A 17704-nucleotide genomic window follows, 5' to 3' on the forward strand; every position below is an offset into this window, starting at 1 on the left:
TGTGGTGACCCAGGATGCTGCTGGGGGCGAAGGTGTTGATGCTCTTTTGTGCTGCTAATGCCAAGGTTTTGTTACTCTTAACTTTATTGTTTAAATTTATTTTATGTTGCTTTTCCATGTGAGTGTTAATTACATGGTGGCTTGCTGTTGACTTCTCAATATCCTTCTTCTGTTTGCAAAGCACTGTGTCATGCTCTGTGGAAGCTGAAAGAAGCTGCATTAAGGAGGGTTCCTTCCCTCAAAAAGTTTAAAGCTAGTGACGGTTAAAGAAGTCTACCAGGGTTTCTGGGTGGCACAGCAGGAGTAGTAAAAAGGAATTCATTCATTCTCCATGTATTTTTAGAGCATTCTACAATATTATAGGCATTGTTTTAGGCATCTGGAACTCATCACAGAATCCAGACATCAAGTGTATAGAGCTTATACTATTGCATATCAGACGGTGATACATGTTATCTGAGACAAATAGGGCAGGATGAGGTGAAAGTGAGCATCTTCTTTTCGATTTCTTCTACATGCCATATGTGTTACAGATGCTCTTGATCATCAAAATAACCCAATCCTGGAAAAATAAGAATATTTGAACTCAGAGAAATTAGGAAACTTTGACCTTTATAATACAAAGGCCACTATGCTACTGTACCATGTTATTTCCCTTTAGAAATGCTAAAACACACACACACACACACACACACACACACACACACACACACAAAGTTCAATGGAAGAAAATGAGAGAGCAGTGAATTCTCAAGGGGCTTTGTGGAAGTCTTCATGGAGGAGGTGGCCTTTGAGAGGGCCATTAACAAATAAGCAGAAAGAGGAGGGGAGAGCATGATCAACGAGGGAACTCTGAATACATGAGTATATATCTATTCCAGTATACATCTATTCAACTTAAATCCATGTAATTGTATAAAGGTTTTGCTATCTCAAACGTAAAACTCAAAAGGTTTTCCTACTGCATGAGAACTTATTTTCTAAAAGCCAACTTGCACTCCACAGCCCTGTAGCATTCAAATAAAATGAAAAGAATGTAAAGCAATGCTCTCGTAATAGGAAAAGGAGCTTCCAGGTCAGTGTTTTAAAACAACAACAACAACAAAAAAAAAAAACCAAAATAAATAAATAAAACCCAAACCTTTTCTCGTTCTGAGCCAGAAAGACCTTTCCCAAAGAGGAGGCAGCCCAACCCAAAGCCTCCCCCAGGGGTGCTCTCTCTGATGGCCTCTTGCTAGCCTAAGTCCTCAGATCCTTGGGAAGGTCTGAATGTGACCGTCCTTGTTCATTCATTTTATGTCACAGAGTGCTGCCAGTAGATTTTCCCATTACGGAAATTGGGGCTATTTTTTTCCAGGACGTATTTATTAACGGTAATGCTTTGGCTTTCTTCCATCTATTGAACAGAGTACTTATATGCATTCCACTGAAGAATGGGAATTGAGTTTTTTCCATTATCCGACCCATGTTCTTCTTAAATCTGATGGCGTTCTTTCCTAATGCTTCCAATAATGGTTTTCTCTTTGTGTACTTTTGATTGAAGTGTAATATACATATAGAGAAGTACAAAAGTCTTGATTGTTCAGATTGATGAATTCTCACAAAGTAAACACACCTGAGTAACCGGTACCCAGATTAAGAAAGAGAACCTTCCCAACACCCCCAGAAGACTCCCCATCACTACTCCCCAAGGGTGACCACCATCTGACTTCTAATAATAGTGAATAGCTTTGCCAGATTTGCACTTAATATAATTATAAATAGAATTATGTGGTATGTACTTTTTCTTGCTGGGCTGTTTTTACTCAGTGAGATCCATCTATGTGGTTGCTGGTGGTTAGAGTTTGTGTGTTCTCGGGTGGTATAGTACTCCATACTGTGTCTATAGAGTGAACAGACAACACTGTGTCCATCCATTCTGTTGTTGATGGCATCTAGGTTGTTCCCAATATGGGGACCACAGCTATAAAAATTGCTATAAAAATAATTTATGGAACTTGCATGTGATCCATAAGAAAAAAATTGTTATATTTATATGTTAATGGATACCCTAATTACAAGCAAAATTCTAAGTTAAAAAGAAAATTGTGCTAGAGAGCAAGTTCCTTGAAAATAAGGTATATACCTTAGTCCCCGGTGGATTCCCAGAGCCTGCTTCGTGGTGGAAGCAGATAGCAGAGAGGTTCAGCAAACATTTGATGAACATATAAATGAACTTTAGAATTAGGAAAATTTTATCTTTAGGGAAGAAGACTGACACCTAAGAGGCCATCTTACTAATTGGTGAGTTACATTAATGTGAGTGTCCCATTAACCACCGAATGATCATTAGCAGGACTATTATTGTAAAAGAATTTCTGCAGTGGGTAGAAGGCGGGTGAGACTAGATGGCCTTAATCCTAAATGGCTAGGATTCTATTTAACATGTTGTAATTACACAAATAATGTCACTCTGGGTAAAAGGAAGAACAGGGGGAAACAAATTATTTTGTTTTATTTTTTGTTTGGGGGTTATTGACTTTGTGGGTTTTTTGTTTGTTTGTTTTTGTTTTCTGGGGTTTTTTTGGTTTTTGTTTCCTGTGCTAAATACTTCCCTGTGAGCAGCAGAGGAAGCTGGTGTTGCAGTAAGTAGCAGTTTTCATTATACATTTATTTTGCTTAATTTTCATGTTTATTTTATAAAAGGGCCTCAATAGTTATATCACATGGCTTTAGTGGTATCATCGCTTTGACTCAAGGCAGAACAGAGTTCTTATGACAAACAGGACATCACACCATAAAAAGCAGAAATTCAGGAGCCAGATAACTGATGATGAATCCTGCCTAATTCATCATTCACCATTCATTCACCATTTATTAACTGTGTAACTTTGAGCCATTTATCCAACCTTTCGTTTCCTTATCTGCAAAATGTGGCCAATAATGGTACCAACCTCACAGTCATCATAGGGATGAATATATGTAAGGCACTTGAAATAATGCATGACATACTAAGCAATCAATTAGTATTTGCTTTGTTTGTAAGAACCATCACTCATATTGTAGATATTGGTTAAATGCAGCCCAACTTATTCAGTTAATATTCATTAAAATGTTTAGGATTGACGAGATGCTATAAGTGTTATTTATTTGGTCTTGACACAAGGCAATGACGTGATTTTTCTTCCGTGATTAAATACGGGGACCATTGAAGATGGAGGTTAGGGAGGAGTGCGCACATCCAGCAGGCAGACTTCACTGACAAACAGGAGAAAGATTGTACAGAAAACTCCTCGGGATCTCCTTGGTCAGAGCCTTGGAGAGCTGGAAGAGATGAGTCCCAAGTAAAAATGCAATTCACCCCTCAGGGCTGGTGATGACTAAAGTTGGCATAGATAAGGCTGCGTGCCTTCGCTTGTTTGTTCATTAGTCATTTATCCATTTCTATACTCTTCTTTTTTTCCCCTAAAAAAGGATTTCCATATTAGCATTTCTCCCCCAATTCCTTTTATTTTTTTATTCTCAAGTTAGTTAACATACAGTGTAGTCTTGGCTTCAGGAGTGTAGAACCCAGTGATTCATCTCATATATATGACACCCAGTGCTAATCCCGAAAAGTGCCCTCCTTAATGCCCATCACCCATTTAACCCACCTTCATCAACTCTCGGTTTGTTCTCTGTATTTAAGAGTCTCTTAGGGTTTGTCTCCCATCTGTTTTTATCTTATTTTTCTTTCCCTTCCCCTATGTTCATCTGTTTTGTTTTCTTAAATTCCACATATGAGTGAGATCATATGATATCTGTCTTTCTCTGACTTATTTCACTTAGCATAATAACCTCTAGTTCCATCCACCTTGTTGCAAATGGCAAGATTTCATTCTTTTTCATCGCTGACAAATCCATTGTATCTATATGCTACATCTTCTCTATCCATTCATCAGTTGATGGACATTTGGGTTCCTTCCGTAATTTAGCTATTGTTGATAGTGCTACTATAAACATGGTGGTGCCTGTGCCCCTTTGAAAGAGCACACCTGTATCCTGTGGATAAATGCCTAGTAGTGCAATTGCTGGGTCATAGGGTAGATCTATTTTTAATTTTTTGAGGAACCTCCATACTGTTTTCCATAGTGGCTGCAGCAGTTTGCATTCCCACCAACCATGCAGGAGGATTCCCCTTTCTCCACATTCTCGCCAGCATCTGTTGTTTCCTGAGTTGTTAATTTTAGCCACTCTGACTGGTGTGAGGTACTATCTCATTGTAATTTTGATATATATTTCCCTGATGATGAGTGATATAAGCATCTTTTCATGTGTCTGTTTGCCATTTGTATGTCTCCTTTGGAAAAGTGTCTGTTCATGTCTTCTGCCTATTTCTTCACTGGATTATCTGGGTTTTTTTAGTGTTGAGTTTGGTAAATTCTTTGTAGATTTTGGATACTAACCCTTTATCTGATATGTCTTTTGCAAATATCTTCTCCCATTCCATTGGTTGCCTTTTAGTTTTGTTGACTGTTTCCTTTGCTGCGCAGAAGCTTTTTATGTTGATGAGGTCCCAGTAGTTCATTTTTGCTTTTATTTGCCTTGCCTTCTGAGACATGTCAAGTAAGAAGTTGCTGCGACTGAGGTCAGAGAGGTTGCTGCCTGTTCTCCCCAGTAGGATTTTGATGATTTCCTGTCTCACGTTAAGGTCTTCCATCCATTTTGAATTTATATTTGTGTTTGGTGTAAGAAAGTGGTCCAGGTTCATTATTCTGCATGTTGCTGTCCAGGTCTCCCAGCACCATTTGCTAAAGAGGCTGTCTTTTCTCCATTGGATCATCCTTCCTACTTTGTTGTAGATTTGGTCATATATTTGTGGGTCCCTTTCTGGGTTCTCTATTGTATTCCATTGATCTCTGTGTCTGTTTTTGTGCCAATACCATACTGTCTTGATGATTATAGCTTTGTAATATAGGTTAAAGTCCAGGACTGTGATGCCTCCAGCTTTGGAATCTGGGATCTTTTTGGTTCCATACAAATTTCAGGATTGTCTCTTCTAGCTCTGCGAAGAATGCTGGTGCTATTTTGATTGGGATCACATTGAATGTGTAGATTGCTTCGGGTATTATTGACATTTTAACATTATTTGTTCTTCCAGTCCATGAGCATGGAATGTTTTTCCATTTCTTTGTGTCTTCTTCAATTTCTTTCATGAGTTTTCTATAGTTTTTAGGGTACAGATCTTTTACCTCTTTGGTTAGGTTTATTCCTAGGTATTTTATGGTTTTGGGTGCAGTTGTAAATGGTATCAATTCCCTGATACCTCTTTCTGTTGCTTCCTTGTTATTGTATAGAAATGTGACCAGTTTCTGTACATTGATTTTATATCCTGCAACTTTGATTAATTCCTGTATTAGTTCTAGCAGCTTTTTGGTGGAGTCTTTTGGTTTTCCATACAGAATATCATGTCATCTGGGAGAAGTGAAAGTTTGACTCCTTCTTTGCCAATTTGGATGCCTTTTATTTCATTTTGTTGTCTGATTGCTGAGGCTAGGACTTCCAACACTATGTTAAACAACTGTGGTGAGAGTGGACATCCCTGTCGTGTTCCTGATCTCAGGGGGAAAGTTTTCAGTTTTTCCCATTGAGGATGATATTAACTATGGGCCTTTCATCTGTGGCTTTTATGATGTTAAGGTATGTTCCTTCTATGCCTACTTTCCTTTTTAGTAGGGACTTTTCTGGGTTTGGCAGGAAAGGCGGTCTTAAGAGCAATATACACTGAGGGGCGCCTAGATGGCTCAGTCAGTTAAGTGTCCGACTTTGGCTCAGGTCATGACCTCACAGTTTGTGGGTTTGAGCCCCATGTCGGGCTCTGTGCTGACAGCTCAGAGCCTGGAGCCTGCTTCAGGTTCTGTGTCTCCCTCTCTCTCTTCCTCTCCCTGGCTCTCACTCTGTCTCTCTCTCTCAAAAATAAATAAATATTAAAAAAAATTTAAGAGGAATATACACTGAAATTCACTGAAATCCAGGCCTATCTCAAGAGGCGAGAAAGTCTCAAATAAACAACCTAATCTTATACCTAACAGAGCTGGAAAGCAGCAGCAAAGAAAGCCCAAAGCCAGCAGAAGAAGGGCAATAATAAAGATTAGAACAGAAATGAATGATACAAAATCAAAAAACAAACAAACAAAACAAAAACAAAACAGTAGAACAGATCAGTGAATCTAAGAGCTATTTTTTGAAAGAATAAACAAAATGGATAAACCCCTAGCCAGACTTCTCAAAGAGAAGGAGAGAGAGGACCCAAATAGATAAAATCATGAATGAAAGAGGAGAGATCACAATCAACACCACAGAAATACAAACAATTATTAGAGAGTACTATGAAAAATTATATGCCAACAAACTGGACAATCTGGAAGAAATGGACAAATTCCTAGACACTCATACACTACCAAAACTCAAAGGGGAAGAAATAGAAAATTTGAACTGACCCATAACCAGCAAAGAAATTGAATTGGTTATCAAAAATCTCCCAACAAATAAGAGTCCTGGGCCAGATGGCTTCCCTGGGGAATTCTACCAGACATTTAAAGCAGAGTTAACACCTATTCTTAGCAAACTATTCCAAAAAATAGAAATGGAAGGAAAGCTTCTAAACTCATTTCTCCCCCAATTCCTGATCAGAACCTTCCAGAGCATTTAAAACTGTGGCATTTTAATCTGTTTGTAAGAAGACCCTGCTCTCATTGAGGGCCTTTTAACTGTTTATGCACTGGAATTAAAGCATCAAAATAAAGTGATCCCTAAGAATTCAGAACTGTACATACCAAGTAATAAACCTCAGATGAATCCTAAGTTTAGAAACGTGATTTTCTTCCTGCTCATCAAATTTTGGTAAAGTGCCTCCCTAAGGGAAAGCCACAGTGAAGAGAGCATCTAAACTTCCTTGCCACACGTCTGGGTTAAAAAATAACAATAAGCAAACCAGATCACAAATTAAAGTATAGATGCATATTTCCGCATGCAGGTTTAAAATGTTTATAGTTTTAAAAATTAAAAGCATAATCAACACAAAGATAAATTAAACAATAGAAATTTGCAGCAACTAAAATAATATGTTCTTATGAAAATAATCTCACAAATCATTGAGAAACAATGTAGACTTTAATATTTGGTGTGAATAAGAAACTCACAAAATGCCCTATAATTACTTAGCTAATACACCAAGAAAATGTTCAGCTGCACTAGTAATAAATAAATGCCAATAAAAACAACAAAATAACATTTCTCTTTATCAAAGTAGCAAATGTTTAAATGATAAAACCCAGAGATATTTAAGATGAAGGAGGTAAAAGTATCTATGGGAGACTAAATTGGTCTTTAGGTTTTAGGTTAGCAATAGGTGTCACGTAGATGTTTATTCCTTTAGTTCCAATAACCCCACTTCTGAAAGTCCATTTTAAGTGTTTAAAAATCCGACAAAGCTTAGTTAACAATGGTATCCATCACAGCGATACTTAGTGAAATGTTTAAAATCACTGAAAACTAGAAGACTAGTTATGTATTCCATTCACTACAGCAGTGAAAAATAATGCTTATGTGATTTGCAATATAAGAGAAAAGAGTTCTGCGATAATGTTAAGTGAGGGAAGCTACTCATAAAATACAGTGTGATTGCAATTATGTAAATACCATCTTAAAAAAAAGTTTAAAAAATCTATAAAAGTCTAGGCATCATGCAAAAAGACAAATGAAATATATTGAAATAGCACATAAATGGTTGTTTCTGGGTGGTAGAGCTATGTATAAGGCTTTCCTCCTTTTGATTTATCCATAGTTGTATGCCTTATCCACATAATCTGTAATAAGGATATTTATCTATTACATTGGAAACAATTTTTGGTAATTGAAAAAATAAACAAATGAGGAAAATAAAATATGGGAACTTTCATTTTCTTTTCCCAGCAGAGTAATAGAACAATTTATTTTATCTGACTTGTGGCTACCTGTTCCATTTGTGGAGTATAGATGCTAAATCCAGTGTCCTCCTAGCCAAGGCTTTCCCCTGCTATAGCTCCTTGGCCTGCAAGATCAAGTCTTAAAGCCATTCGAAGTCTTATTAAAAACTAAAGAGATACCCCAAACATTTAGTGCTCGATTTCTTTGGAAATTTAATCTTCTTCTAATCAAGTCTGAGAAATCTTTTAAATTCATTTTCTTAAAACACTAAATCCAGCTTTAGTTATATTGCTGATTAAATACCTTTTGATTTTTGAGATCACCATGCTTGAGAAAGCTTTAAGCATATTCATGTTCAGGGATTGTGGGCGTAAGTAAGATTCAACTCCTTTCTCATTTGTTACGTGAACTGCCCTCATCGAGCGCAGGCTATCACTGCAAAGTAGATGAAGAAAGCACTGCAGTATTAAAACTTATAAAAGGTTGATGACTCCCTTACAGAAGGTTCCAGGCTGACTTCTATGGTCTCATGGGCTCTGCGTGTCATCAAGACCTCCTAAGATTCTGAAGCCCCAGTTCCGTGGCTGTGAGGGACTTGGGACCTGGCATTAGGAACAATGCGTGTCTATTCACGCATCTCAGGAACCCATGTGACAGCACTCGTCAGGTCACATGTTGTCTGTGCTCAGCATACTATGCTGCTGACTTCTTGGACTCTAAGTAGGGACCCAACCAAGGTTGGGCTCCTTACTAGGAGAGGTCCTCATTAAAACTCAAAGCCTACAATTTCTCCCCTTTGAAATCTTTCTTCCAACAGCGTCTGATTCTAAAGTAGCTGTTACTTTAAGATAAAATATAAGAAATAAATTCTGGCCAGCGTAATAATGCTTATTTACCTCTCTTGGAGGGTTTATATTATTATGTTATATATTATACATAATATAGTGCTATACTATTATATACTCATATATATAGTCTATAATATAATTATATATTAGTATATATTAACACTATACCAAACTATTATAATCATAGGTTTAATGTTATACTAATTTTAAATATTAGTCCCAGAAAAATAAAAAATTTCAGTGGAATTTCAGATATTGTTACTAACCAACGAGGGAAATATTTTAGGAGTCTGTACCTTCCATATATTCCATATCCCACTCCACTGACTTAAAAGGCTGGCTTAGACTGAAGGCTGTACAAGATATCTCAATTCCTAATTTTTCAATATGGGCCAAAAAAAGAAAGGAACACTCAACAATTTCAGGTAACTATTGTGTGGATTTCTAAAATGTCTAACAAGAATCCATGCCTCAAGAGAGCTGACTTTTCTTTGTTTCAGGTGTCATGTGTCTTTTTCGCTCAACAGTTAAGGTCGTGAGTATATGTCACATTGCTCAACAAAACCCACTGATTGACACAAACTCTGTGACACAACGCTAGTCTCTTGAATTGAAATGAGAAAAATATAGTTTTAGTCTGGACCATACCAGCCATCAGATCAAAATAGCAGGTATTTTGATTCTTCAGTTCAGAGGTCACATATGATAATTCAGCCCTTGGTTATGGACTGGGAGAAAGTTAAAGATTAGTATGTGATGGTTGACCTCTTCTTATCTGAGCTCATCTAGTCAAAAACCAAAGGGGACGTTTTCATTATCCAGAATCATTTTGCAGGAAATAATTTTTTAATAGATTGGTCTTTCACAATATGAAAAAAAAAAAAAGGTTTCTATCTCTAGTTCTGCTCCACGATTATCATTTTGTTGAACATCCACAATGTTTTTTGTTTTGCTTTGTATTTTAGGCAATTCAAATGTGTTTCTGTAATACTTACTTTCTGTTAATTTTGAGATATGCTTTAAGGAAGTAGTGTGCGTAATGGAAAGATTACCGGATGCTGGGTCCATACCAGCTTTGTGACTCTGGCAAGTCAAAACTTCTAAGCTGCAATTTCCCTTGTCCATAAAGAGAAGATTCCACCATCCGCCCTACAAATGTCATAGTGGATGGTGATAATACATTAACATAATAATACATGTTAAGGTACTATACAGATAGTACCTTATCTCTATAGTAATTAGATAATTAATTAGAAAAAAAAATGAAGGAATTTTTATATAAAATTAGCTTTAGAATATAACCAGAACTGCAATCCTTCACTCATATGTTAAATATAGTAGGTTTCAATTTTGTTTCTGCTGCTGACTAGACACATAACCTTAGACAAGCCATTTAACCTCTCTGACTCAGTTTCTTCACCTGTCATGCCTACTTACTTAGGGTTTTTGTGGGTATTAAGGACTATAATGCATGTAAAGTATAGAGCAATGCAACTGGCTACAATTATTATTATCACTCATCTGGGTTAAATTCTCACCAACCAGTCTAAAAATTTTGATCAAGGTTTATGGCCATTTTGGAAACTTATGGTAAACAACAACAACGAAATATTTTTCCTTGAAACGGGGTTAATGTTGATGAGCATTTGAATTATTCAGTAATTATTTTTGCTGTATCCTTCATTTGACTAGAGAAATATTTATAGGGACTACTTAATGGTCATATCTTTATTTTAGAGAGAACATTTCTTTTAGGTACGTTTAAAGTTTGTTCCACACAGAAGTAGCATTACAGTGTATTTGATTTTTCCTCTTGTTTGCATTTATCTATTTGATAAATCTACCATGAGCCAGGCATTATGTCTGGATTAACACCAGGGGTGCTGGTGCAGATGGGAAACTGGCTATGGCAAGAGAAAATCTACCAAGGAGAGCCCTCAAAATGTCTCCTTCCTAAGCTACTTCAATTGCATGACCAGAAATAACTCAGGCGCAGTCTTGGTTGGAGGTGGGGATTATGCCCTGTTCCAAGGGCAGCCCTGTTTCAGGTCTTTGATCTCCCTAGGGGAGATCCTTCATCAGATCCTCCCCCCACCTCCATCAACCTGAGCTCCTTGCAACACTTGGGCAGTCTACCGCCAGGACAACTCCAACCTAACTGCCTCCTGCCCAATCCCACCTACACACCGGAAGCCAGCCCAGAACCAAGTCAGGTGTATTTGTTCCAACTATCATGATGGATTAAATTCTCGTTTCTATGCAGCAGCAGCTTGGAGTGAAGAGAAATAAATGTTGGCGAAGATACACTTGTAAGGGCTCATTAGAATATAGACACAGACTAGGAACTTCCTAAGAGCTGAAGGAGAATATTGCAAGTACTGAACGTTCTATTTTTTCATTACTATAAAATTAAATATGGAACAGAATAAATTGGGAGATGATTTGCCTCATAATATGAGTGTGACTAGAAGTTGAAATGTGAAATTAGTATTGTAAAGCAAATCTAATCATAGTTTGAAATATAAATAAGAATATTTCAAGATCACTTCAGAATACTAAGATAAGTACATGTAGATTTTATAAAACTCTACTGTAATACTCTTTTATAATATTCTACCATGATCTTGTGCATCTATTCAAATTTAGAGGCCTTAGTATGAATGTATTAAATCATTTCCAAAATTCTGAAAGTGATCACACTGAGGTAAAGAATGGAATGTTGGTTTCCATTGTTTTCTATTACTAACCAAGTGTTTTTTATTGTTTCTATTACCAGAAACAAATAACTAAAATACATATTTGCTACTATTTTTAAATAGCATTTTATTTTCTAATATTTTTCTAATTATTCTAAATATTTTAATAATTATTATTCTGATAATATTTCAATATCATTTTCTAATAATTCCTCAAAGGCTAGAGTTGTCATCTTTATTCCAGCAAGGAACCTGGTTTGGCTGAGGAGATATTCATGTCAGAAAGAAGGAGATAAAACACTGCCCTCAGCCCACCTCAAGTTGTATTCTGGGCAAGAGTTACATCTGAATGTGTGGGATCATAGAACAAACCTTCTCCTCTTTGTACCCTTATTTTTGGGATAGAGAATCACACATGATTATTCTTATCAGCTGGTACATACTGAGGCCCTGCTATATGCAGGATTGTATAAAATGCACAAAGACACAGAAACCTGCCCTCTAAAATTTATGCAACTGTGTTCATTCCCTTGAAACTTTGTTTCTAAAATGGACATTTTGAAGTAAAGGTACATCAAGAGAATTGTAAAAAGGCTCAAGTAATGTACAGAATGATATTCATGTCAAATGCAAAGCAAAGACATTATTTTCTTTACTGGGACTTGTGTACATTTTGGTTCTTTTTTTTTTTATTGTCTTAGTATACAAAACTGGGAAGGGATGTTTAACTGAAATAGTTCTAATGTTCCCGAGTTTTCTTTATCCATGAGACTAGGAGCTTAGTGGCTCCTAAAATATTTATTAAAACTGCTGTCATCTTTGTCTAATAAAAGCTGGGTGGGTTTTTTATTTGATGCAATTTTTAGAGTATGGGAAAAGGGGAAGGAGGGAGAGATCTGATGGATGGTTATGCAAATTTAGGTATCAGGATTTTATTATATCTGAGAAAAAAAGCCACGTCCTTTCCTATGTTCGATTGCTATTATTGCTTTATAGCTCTTTACTCTGGTGAATTGGAAAAAAATATTGAGAAATAGGAAAGGCTTTTTAAGACCATGTCACATGCTGGGGTCAATTTGAAGATGAAAGTATCAGAAGTAATATTACATTTCTTACCACGGCAGTCAGCCAAGTCATTGGAGTTGCTTTTAATTAAACCCTAATAAGCTCTCACAGAGGTACACAGACCAAAGCCATATCTCTTTTGAATTGAATGGACTTTTTTGACCACAAAGCAGGCGTTCGCAAGTATACACTATGGAGAAGCAGAGAGAGTCATCCCCCTTATCCACCATGTTGCCCTGCCTCCCAGCACGGCAAGCACTTCCTTCACACTGTGTAGTTTCGTTAAGTGTCTGAACACCTTATGCAGCACAGTGTGACGATGTGCTTTACCCCGGATGATGATAAAATTAGTCCACGCATCATCAGCTGCAATTACCTGCATCTAACCAGAAGGTGATTGGCCCTCCACAGCCCTCCTCTCCTTCTGGGAGCTGATGGATTGTTTACCCCCGTGGAATGGTCTTGCTCTGTTGCTCCAAATGTGTGTAAGAGCCCCTATAGTTTGTGTTCCACCTCCCCTAGGAAGGAGCTAAAAAACCCTTTGCCAGATTTCTTTGCAGCAAAGGCCCAGGCGTGCGTCCCAGGCTCTGCCAATCCTTTACAATCCGGTAATTTCTTCACAATCTTTTGTAAAGAAAGTGGGAAAGCAGCACCAGCAAGGCCATGTCCTAGCGAAGGCAGTGGTGGAGGCGGCGGCGGTGAAGTTCTGGCCTCCCTTCGGTGGTAGAATTAGAGTTGGTGGCTATGATATCTTCTCTGGAACATCCCACACTGTAGTTTGGATGGTAACTTCCACCCAGTTGGGCTCTAGGCCTGTTCCTTTGGTCTTCTCAGAGTTACTGGGAACTACTTAATAACGTTTAATAGAATCCTTTTCTGATTGAATGGTCTCATACTCTTTTGTTTACAACTAAGAATGCTGAGAGTTTTACAGATGGAGAATTTTTTTTAAACAAGCATTTTTATTCAGTACCACCGTTTTGTAACTTTACCTGTACCAGAGATTGGCATTTAATTCTTAAAGGACTTATTCTTTTTTTTTTTCCTCTGTGTGTTTCTAAAACACATTTGAGGAGATTTAAACAACTTTAAACAGTTTGACATGATATCTGGAGAGTGATTCAGAAAGGCAGATGTACCCTGGGTGCCCATGAGCATTGTGAATCAACGCTCATAAAATTTTTTTAAAAAAAGAATAAAGTGAATAGTAACAATAAAGTAGAGGAAGGCTGAGGAAGGAGAGCAACAGAAGAACATGAAGAGTGTTGTAGCGCAAATATAAAACTGTGCTTAATCTAGACTTGTATTTTGTATACAGAGCAAGGAGCCCAAAGTACTGCACAGTGTGGAGGGGAGATTAAAGTTAATACTGAAGGACAAGGGAGGATAACATGGAATGAACATCTGAGAAAGGACTGGAGGAAAAAGCAGATTGCAAATCTCAAGGTAGAGGCCTTCTTCAGAGAAACCACGGAGCTCAGGCCTGGATGCGAGAGGGAACAGGACCACGCCTTCAGCAGGAGTGAACCTCCCAGGGTGCAGGAGCCTTCCTTGAAGTGTAATCTTGCCAAAGCCAAAACACACACAAACAGAAATCAACAATATGTGCATTATGCCTGTTATGTAAGCATTTGGGGTTTTTCCTGGAGTGAGTCCCTTGGTTGAAGAATTTGTGTTTTAGTTTTGCACATTAGTTTTGCACGTTGCATATCATCTTCTTCATTATTATCCCCCAAGCATTTGTCCAGTGCTTCTCTTTATGGGATATTTCACTAGGTCCTACTCACATGAAAGCAGGGAGAAACTGTTCTTGCCTACCAGGAATTTACAATTCAGATCTCGAGGAAGGCAGGAACTGGACTGAGACAGTCGGATGGTTGAGATCAACCCTTCCCTAACCTTTCCTTTCTTAAATACCAGTGTTCTGAGAACATCAGAATGCTCTTTAACTGTTAATATTTTCTTGTTGTTAAAGTGATTTTAAGATCAAACACAACAAAATTTTAAGAATGACATGCTTATGAATAATCAAAGGAACAACATGGAAAGCTATTTTCACCTCTTGCTTTTCCTCATAAGTATTAGATCTAAAAGAAACTTAAAAAGGAAAACAAACCTTGTAATTTATTACTATCTTTGATATGCAACAGGTCGGTTTTGATGTTATTAATAGGTCTAATTTAATGCTAAACTTTAAACTTTCCCTGGAAGCAAAGTTCTCTGAATGCTTTATTCCCCCCCAAATTGTTGCATAGAATAGAAAAACAAGATTTCAAGGAAGAACAGAATACTGATCTGAACATTCAGTGTATATAGCTTTAGAACATGAAAACATTTATGGTTTTTAAAATATGTTATCTCTTGCCTGGTAAAATTTTCTTAGACTACATTACCCAACAGCAACCTGTGACTAAAATTTGTCTTTCTCTGAGACTGGCTTATTTCACTTATTTCACTCTCCAGATCCATCCATATTTTTGCAAATGGCAAGATTTCATTCTTTTTTAAGTCTGAAATATCCCATTGTGTATGTATATACCACATCTTCTTTACCATTCATCTATTAATAAACACTTGGGCTGCATCCATAATTTGACTATTGTAAATAATGCTGCAATAAACATAGGGGTGCATCTATCTTTTTAAATGAGTGTTTTCATATTCTTTGGGTAAATAACCAGTGGAATTACTGGATTGATCATATGGTGATTCCATTTTTAATTTTTTGAGGAGTCTCCATACTCTTTTCCATAGTGGCTGCACCAATTTGCATTCCTATCAGCAGTGCACAAGGGTTCCCTTTTCTCCACATCCTCAATGACCCTTGTTCCTTATGTTGTTGATTTTAGCCATTCTGCAGGTATGAAGTGATAATCACATTGTGGTTTTGATTTGCATTTCCCTGTTGATGAGTGATGTTGAGCATCTTTTCCTGTGTCTTTTGGCCATCTGGATGTCTTCTGTGGAGAGATGTCTGTTCATGTCTTGTGCCCATCTTTTAATTGTATTACTTATGTTTTTGGTGTTGAGTTGTATAAGTTCTTTATATATTTTAGATACTAACCCTTTATTGGGTATGCCATTTGCAACCATCTTCTCCCATTCCATAGGTTGCCTTTTAGTTTTGTTGTTTCCTTTTGTTTGTTGTTGTTTCCTTTGCTGTACAGAAGGTTTCTATTTTGATTTAGTGTCAGTAGTTTATTTTTTAGAAGGCTTATTCTTTGAACTTATTTTGGTTTTGATTTGATTTCCTTACATTAAAAATAATTTTTATGTTATTAATTGTATTTAAAAAAATTTTTTAATGTGTATTTTTGAGAGAGAGACAGACAGAGTGTGAGTGGGGGAGGGGCAGAGAGAGAAGGAGACACAGAATCTGAAACAGGCTCTAGGCTCTGAGCTGTCAGTGCAGAGCCCAATGCAGGGCTTGAACCCATGAACTATGAGATCATGACCTGAGTCAAAGTCAGAAGTTTAACCAAGTGAGCCACCCAGGCACCCCTATTGATGGTATTTTTAAACTGCATTAAATTATTAAAGAAAATAGATGTGATCTAAGTTAATTATTTTTTTTAATGTTTGTTTATTTTTGAGAGAGAGAGTGCGCGCACATGCGCACCCGAGTTCGGGAGGGGCAGAGAGAGAAAGAGGCAGAATCCAAAGCAGCCTCCAGGCTCTGAGCTGTCAGCACTTGCGGGGCTCAAACCCACCAACCACGAGATCATGACCTGAGCCGAGGGGGATGCTCAACCAACTGAGCCACCCAGGCACCCCTAAGTTAATTATAAATAATTTTCACTTAAGATTTTTTTTGATGATGAAAATATATTGTTACTTTAAATTATATTTTATTGAATATTTATCAACTATTTGTAGTTCTTCCTTGTCAGTTTCCAATTTATTTTCTTTGCCCATTTATCTCCTGAGGCCTTATTTTTTCCTTGATAATTTGTGTGAGTGTTTTGTGTAATAAGACTATCAAGGCTATCAGTCTTTTTCACAATTTGTTGCAAATATTTGCTACTTTTATGATTTTATATCATTTTTAACTTTAAAAAGTTCCCTTGATATTTAGTCAGGGTCTCCACAGCAGGCTTTAGAAGCACTCAGTCCACGTATCAATAGTAGCATTATTCGTGATTTCTTTAAAACCATTTAGGGTCTGTATTAGTCATGTGTTATACTCCATTGGCTTTACAAGCTATTGTATGCCAATGCCAAACTGAATTATTACATCTTATTATGTTTGGGGAAGGGGTTCTTAGTATTGTCCTTTTTCCAAAACTGCCTAAGCAATCTGTACTTATTTTATTTGCCTGGGTGCACTTACAGTTGTTTTGATAACATCCTCCCAAATTCCTTAAGCATTATGTATTTTATTAAATCTGTAAATTGACTTTGGAAGAATAGACATCTTTCCAGTACTTAGCTTTTCCATTTAACAATGTGTCTCCATGTATTCAAATTTTCTTTTCAGTATTTTAGCAAACTTGATGATTTTATTCATATAGTTCCCACAATTTTCTGGCCAAGTTTACTCTTGGGTATTTTATATTTTCTCTTGCTTTTGTGAATAGGAGCTTTTGCCCTTATTGTTTGTAATGATTATTGCCAATATATTGGGTAGCTATGGATCTTTGGACATTTAAATTCAGCTATTTTTCTTAATTTTTTTCTTTATGTTTATATATATAGGGTCTTAACAACTACATATAATGATAGTTCCTTCTACTTTTTTCCTATGATTATTCTTCAGATCTTTGGTCTATATTTTTATTCCATTGGCCAGTGCTTATAAAACCAAGATAAGTGATGTTGATGATAATAGGCCTTTTTATTTCATTCCTGATTTTAATGGGAATGTCCCCAGTGTATCCCCAATAATAATATGACTGTTGGCTTGATATAAATATATTTTTGAGAATGTATTTTCCTATACCTAGGTTTCCAATGACTCAAGAGTGAGTGTGGGGATTAACATTTCATCATATATTGAGATAAAGCCATAGGACTTACTTTTGTGACCATATGATTATTATTAAGACACTTCTTAATACTAAACTATGCTTTCATCCTGATAAAACCAATGAGATTACGGTGTACTCTTTTTCTTTTCATTGTGTCAAACTCACCTTGCTGTCATTTTATTCGAGATTTTTGTATCTATAT

At 36.7% G+C, this 17704-nt stretch overlaps 1 long non-coding RNA gene across 1 annotated transcript; it reads right to left on the reverse strand.

The window, feature by feature from the left end:
- Positions 1 to 317: 317 nt before the first annotated feature.
- Positions 318 to 8598, reverse strand: LOC123607018. Its single transcript, XR_006716612.1, has 2 exons — positions 8230 to 8598; positions 318 to 562 (listed from the first exon to the last, which is right to left on the reverse strand). It is a non-coding gene; the product is annotated as an uncharacterized LOC123607018 (long non-coding RNA).
- Between the last annotated feature and the right edge of the window lie 9106 nt (positions 8599 to 17704).

This window comes from Leopardus geoffroyi, chromosome A1 (genome assembly GCF_018350155.1).
Source record: "Leopardus geoffroyi isolate Oge1 chromosome A1, O.geoffroyi_Oge1_pat1.0, whole genome shotgun sequence".
NCBI classification, from domain to species: Eukaryota; Metazoa; Chordata; class Mammalia; order Carnivora; family Felidae; genus Leopardus; species Leopardus geoffroyi.